This window comes from Suncus etruscus, chromosome 6 (genome assembly GCF_024139225.1).
Source record: "Suncus etruscus isolate mSunEtr1 chromosome 6, mSunEtr1.pri.cur, whole genome shotgun sequence".
Lineage (NCBI taxonomy): Eukaryota > Metazoa > Chordata > Mammalia > Eulipotyphla > Soricidae > Suncus > Suncus etruscus.
The window spans coordinates 56,540,294-56,546,353 of NC_064853.1; the positions used below are offsets into that span (position 1 = coordinate 56,540,294).

Sequence of the window (6,060 nt, forward strand, 5' to 3'; positions counted from 1 at the left end):
TGTGTTCTTGGCTGACACCTTTTAACCATTTTCCTTCATCACAGACTGTTGCTTGCAACTGATTTCAGCTCAGATATAGGACATTTCCTGATCCATGACTGCTGCAAGACATTATTTTTTAGACTAACAAAACCATATTGCTGGCTGAAGTTGTGATCCAGAATTTATCCTCCCCTCAGACTATCTCAAATGACTTATAGGTGATATATATACCTCCTCTGTATATTTCTTAAGTGTATTTCTTCAATATGTATATTCTTTATTGTATATTTCATTATATAGATATAGCTTTTTCTCTTTTCTTTAGATTTACTAGTAGGAATTCTTATAAGATAGTATAGGTAATACCTTTGAAGGTTTGTGATAGAACTAGGTTACAGGTTTGTTTGGTGTGCTATTATTTTCCTCTTAGGCTCTATAGTATCCAGTGGAACTATTTTTTTTGTTGTTGTTGTTGTTGCATGGGCACATTAAGATTGGAAAACAGGTGCTCGCTTTGGCAGCACATATGCTAAAATTGGAATGATACAGAGAAGATTAGCATGGCCCCTGTGCAAGAATGACACGCAAATTCGTGAAGTGTTCCATATTTTTTGAACTATCCTAATAAAGAGAATGTACGAGGGAAATAGAAAGCCTGTCTAGAGTACAGGCGGGGGTCGGGTGGGGAGGAGGGAGATTTGGGACATTGGTTATGGGAATGTTGCGCTGGTGATGGGTGGTGTTCTTTACATGACTGAAACCCAAACACAATCATGTATGTAATAAAGTTGTTTAAATAAAAAAAATTGGAAAACAGTAGATAATAAGAGGAGTTATTATCCACTAAGGATGAGAACACAGAAATTTTTATTACAGGGGCCTTTCACACTGAACATTTGCCATAGTGACTTGACTTGGGCTTTAGTCACTTGGACATCTTTCAATCACCCTGAAACTTGGGTCTCATCTTTGGATTTAGCAGTTTTCAGCACCTACACCAGGAATTGACTTTCTACTAGGACAGGCCCTGGAACAGCCTTGGCATATATTTGCCCCAGGGTGGGCTCCCATGTTACCCTGACTATGACTTGGAAATCAGCAGCGACTTGCTTTGAAAACAATTTCCTGCCTCACCATATAATGGTGTGTTGAAATTAGGAGATGCCTCAAGACATTCAGACTTCAACATAGGGTATGTGATAATACCAAGATCTCCAATTACTGATACTTGACAGTGAAAACCATGATTGAAGAGAACCTTTCCTGAGACCTTGAAAAGACTTTGGGGTTAGAAAAATTAGTTTGCCTGGAGCCTGTAGTTGGTCTTATTGAAGGATGCTTCATGGGTAGGGACACCCTGTTTTAGACTAAATTATTTTTTATTTTTCCAGCTTTCGTTGCACCATGCAAAATATTGCCAATCCTTTTATCTTTTAGTTAGAGGCATCAGCCCCTTTTCTTAGAAACTTGGGTTACAAATTTCTTTGTTTTACCTCATATTTCTGCATTTTTGTATAAAGTCAATTAGGGGGAGATGGCCCTTCCTATTCTCCAGTCCAGGGTGTGGTCTGGCACATCCTAATAAAGGCTCTGGATCTCTTGAATTTCAGATTTTACTCCACTGAGTTATATGCTTCTCAGGAGCAGAAAGCTGTGTGTTGGAGTTCCTGAACCTGTTTTATCCTCTTAATTAGGTGTGGAGTATTTCTTGCATTGGCATTTTTTTCCAGACCATGTCTCTCCAATGTTCTGGGCTTGGGGCATGAGGCTTTCACTTCAGATACTTAAGAGTTATTTAAAGAGTAAGCAAACTAAGAGAAGAAATATAAGAAACATTAGTGGCATAACTAGGATGATGTTAAATTGCTGATTTGTATATGGACTTAGATTGTTGCTCAAACATCACATATATCACTAATATCTAATTTAAGCTAGGTTCATGTAAGTGATATGTATTTGAGCTGATGGATCCTCAGGCTCCCCCACACCAGACTAATTCCAGCAACATTCAGTCAGTTGGACTAGATGTTCAATACTAAGTCCTAAGGAGATGGTGCTATTCTGGTCCCATAGTGCCAGGGATCATCAGGTCACCACAGTAATGCTTAGGGGCCCCCAAGTTTATACCCAGTAATGTTCTAAAGTTTATGTGGTGCTGAGGATTGAACCTGAGACTGTACTATCTCCCAACCCAATTATTTATATTTGGGTTTACACTTGAGGAGAGAAGTAACGTAAGGGCACATTTACTCAGACTGAGCATGCACCAATTGCTGACAGGACTGGTTTTCCACAGTCCTTTCTTTATTAATAAGTTGGTAACTGGGGCCAGAGAGATAGCACAGCGGCATTTGCCTTGCAAGCAGCCTATCTAGGACTTAAGGTGGTTGGTTCGAATCCTGACGTCCCATATGGTCTCCTGTGCCTGCCAGGAGCTATTTCTGAGTAGATAGCCAGTAATAACCCCTGAGCATCGCCAGGTGTGGCCCAAAAACCAAAAAAAAAAAGTTGGTAACCACAAGGGTAATTATTAAAAAGTTCATAACCACAATGTCTGGGTTGGAGTCTCATTCTGCTCTCCCCTTTTTGACATAAGACAGGTCCTTTTGTTTCTCATAGTAATTTTTCCATGTTATCTCTCCAAATGAAGATGAACCAAATGACAGACATGAACTTAAAGTTTGGAAGGACATCTGAGTATACAAAGACCAGAAGAGAAACAAAGATAATTCAGTACATATAAAAAATAAGTATTTAGGTCATAGAAGGTTTTATTAATTAAACAGTGCCATCCATTGGGCCTTTCTAAACTTTATTTTGAAATATATAGTTTGAAGAAGGTTGTAAACATTTGAAAGTGAGTGCTAACAATTCAGTCTCTGAAAAATCTTACTGTGCAAGACACTAGCTTATGTCCATGTCTGTCAGCAAAGCCATCACATTCTCCCAGGGGAATGAACTTTGAATGCCCAGGAGACATAAATGATGCTGATATAATGAGGTGACATAATAATATCCTTGAACTTTTCCTGGATTTGTTCCATGCTTGAGAAATTGTTTTTCCAGGCCTTTATTAAATTAATAAGTAACTCCTATGTCAAATTTCTGACCTGAGCACTAGCAGAATTAATATGATGTGGAAGAGAACACAACTAGCAAAAATCAATATTTATAAAATAGAGGAAGAAATATATAAAAATCTTCACAGAAGAGAGGCTCCACTTTTTGAGTAATATGTGGCTTAGCAAAAGAAAATTTTCTAAAGTATATTGGATACAAATAAAAGCTTGAAATTAAATACTCTTGAAATTAAAGGAAATTATCAAATTAGTACTTAAATTTGAAGTGTCTGAAGATACAAAGCATTCGACTAAGAAAGGCCCTGAAATAGAACTACAACAGCACAGGCAGATTAACTTGGGCCATCATGAGATTCATAGAAATCAATCAACAGAACTTGGCAATGTTCTCTAAAGGGAATAAAATGTACAAGTATAAGGAAATAATATAGAGACTTATGACCCCCAGTCAGACATAAGAGTGTTACTGTCCCTTTAAGGGTAAAGACATCAGTTACCAGAAGCCCACCCTTGTAACTGCTGCAGGATGACAGTGAGCTTGAAGGGAGATTATATAAAGCCCAAGGTTGCTTGAAGGGAGATTATATAAAGCCCAAGGTTGATCTGAAGTGTTAGAAGGGGGCTAGGAGACTCTGCCCCCCGCCCCCAGTCCCATTCACCTCTGCCAGATTGCTCCTGCTTCATGGTACTAAAGAACTGCTGGGGAAACAGTTTTCCAGACTCCCAGCTCCTGCTGCCTTTTGCTGAGCCTCTCCTACTGGTCCAGGCCTAACAGTGACCTACAACTAAGAGATTCTCTTATCCAAGTCACAATTATAAAAAATTCTTATAAGACCTTTAGAGAACGCTGATTTTAGGCTCCCTATGCATTTCATATTTAAGTATAATTATGCTTATGATTTATGCTTATAAATTCAGTGGAATTTATTATATATATTTAAATTAATGTATAATATTGAAAACCCAAGAACAGGGATCGATATCTAGTTGGGGACACACTCAACATTACAAGACATTAATCAGTTCTTTTCCATTAGACTCTGAACAATTTGCAGAGTGCTCACCAAGCAAGGTTTATCCTCAGCATTTACAGAGACTCATTTAATGTCTAATAGTTTTAATTTTTTTCCCTACAAAACTAGGTTGTTATCCCTTATTCTAGTTTATAGATAAACATTCTAAATATAATACCAGACTTTAATGTAAAGTTTGGGGGCTGGGGTATAAAATTATTCTACCTTGCCTGCATGAGACCTGGAACCTGGAATCTGGGAACACACACACACACACACACACACACACACACACACACACACACACACACACATTTTGATGTTAACTTCTATATTAAAATGTTGGTAGTGAAGTTGTAATTTGCATGTTAGGCAAATTATCCAAGGTAAGAGATAATGCTGTGGGAAAGGTTCTTGCCTTGCATGCAGCTGACCTGGATTCAGTCCCCAGCAAACGATATGGTCCCTCAAGCACCTCCAGAAGCAATTATTGAGTGCAGAGCCAGGATTGTAATTTATAAGTACCACCAGGTGTGGCCCACACACAGAAAAAGAGAAAAAAAAAGAGTTATGGGTTAGGAAAGTGACTCTATTGCTAAGCAATAGAGTACTTTCTTTCTCTGTGTGAGAAAAGTGGGTTCAACCCCAACACTGCAAAAAAGAATAAAAGGAAGAAAAGTTAGATAGAAGAAGAAAAGAAGAAAGAAAATAAAGAATTCTACTAACTGAAATAAATCTGAAAGATTATTTTATGGTAATCAATTGTTCATATGGAAATGCAGTCAGTTATCACTTAGGTCACAAATCTCTTGTGGCCCTGAGATAACTCCTTATCCACAGAAAGGGTGAGCTAATACCTATGTGTGGTTTCAACTCTATAGGTTTGTAGCATTATATGGTAATAGAAATCTAAGGCAGACTGTTACTTGGCAATATATTATCTATTAAGCCCTATTAATAGATATTTAGTTCCTTTACATCTATATGCTGACTCTTGAAAAGTTGGGTCATCTTGGGTAAATTCCAATGACAACTCCAAAAAGATACCAGAGCTCCCCTGTTCCAGGAAGTGCATCAGTCCAGAGCAAGTACAGACGATGGTGAGTCTCACAACATGGGAGATGAGCACCAAGTGCAACCTAGCCACCTTCTCTGAGCAGCAGCTTGATTGCCGTTCCACCCCCTTTTGAGTTTCTATCTTTAACTCCCCATGAAATATTACCTTCATTCCCTTCAGTGACTCTAAAAGACATTATTATCCCCCCAAAAATAAAATAGTAGAAGAAATCAGAGGTAGAAAGTGGAGTAGTTATAAAAGAGCTCAGACATTTTTTTTTTGTTTTGTTTTGTTTTTTTGTTTTTGGGCCACACCCATTTGACGCTCAGGGGTTACTCCTGGCTATGTGCTCAGAAATCGCCCCTGGCTTGGGGGGACCATATGGGACGCCGGGGGATCGAACCGCGGTCCGTTCCTTGGCTAGCGCTTGTAAGGCAGACACCTTACCTCTAGCGCCACCTTCCCGGCCCAGACATTTAATTTACTTTATTTTTTTTTCAGTGTGGGTATTGAACCCAGAGTCTCACACATGCAGAACAATGGCTCTACTACTATTGAGATATGTCTCAGCCCACTTAAGATATTTTGTTTTTTGCTTGTTTGTTTTTACAATATTTTCTTTTGTTATCTTTTGCTAGAAAATGGTTCATTAATAACAGTTTTGAATTTTGGAGAATTTTACTTATGCTTTCATTTATGATCCTGCTCTAATATCAAGATCTTTATTATTTTTTTATTTAAACACTGTGATTACAAACATGACTCTAGTTGGGTTTTGAAGTACAAAATATTTCCTTTCTGGGAGTCAAAGAAAGCCCTTTCTCTAGAAAGTTCAAAGCAGCCCAAAAGTTGGAAGATATTTGTGGCTTTTTTCATGATTTATCGTGTTCAAAAATTGTAATAATTTAGGTAAGAAGAGCAGCATGAG

At 38.1% G+C, this 6,060-nt stretch overlaps 1 non-coding gene across 1 annotated transcript; it reads left to right on the plus strand.

The window, feature by feature from the left end:
• The first annotated feature begins 487 nt into the window (after window positions 1–487).
• LOC126012914 (U6 spliceosomal RNA) lies at window positions 488–594 on the plus strand. The gene has a single exon (XR_007497258.1). It is a non-coding gene; the product is annotated as a U6 spliceosomal RNA (small nuclear RNA).
• The last annotated feature ends 5,466 nt before the right edge of the window (window positions 595–6,060 follow it).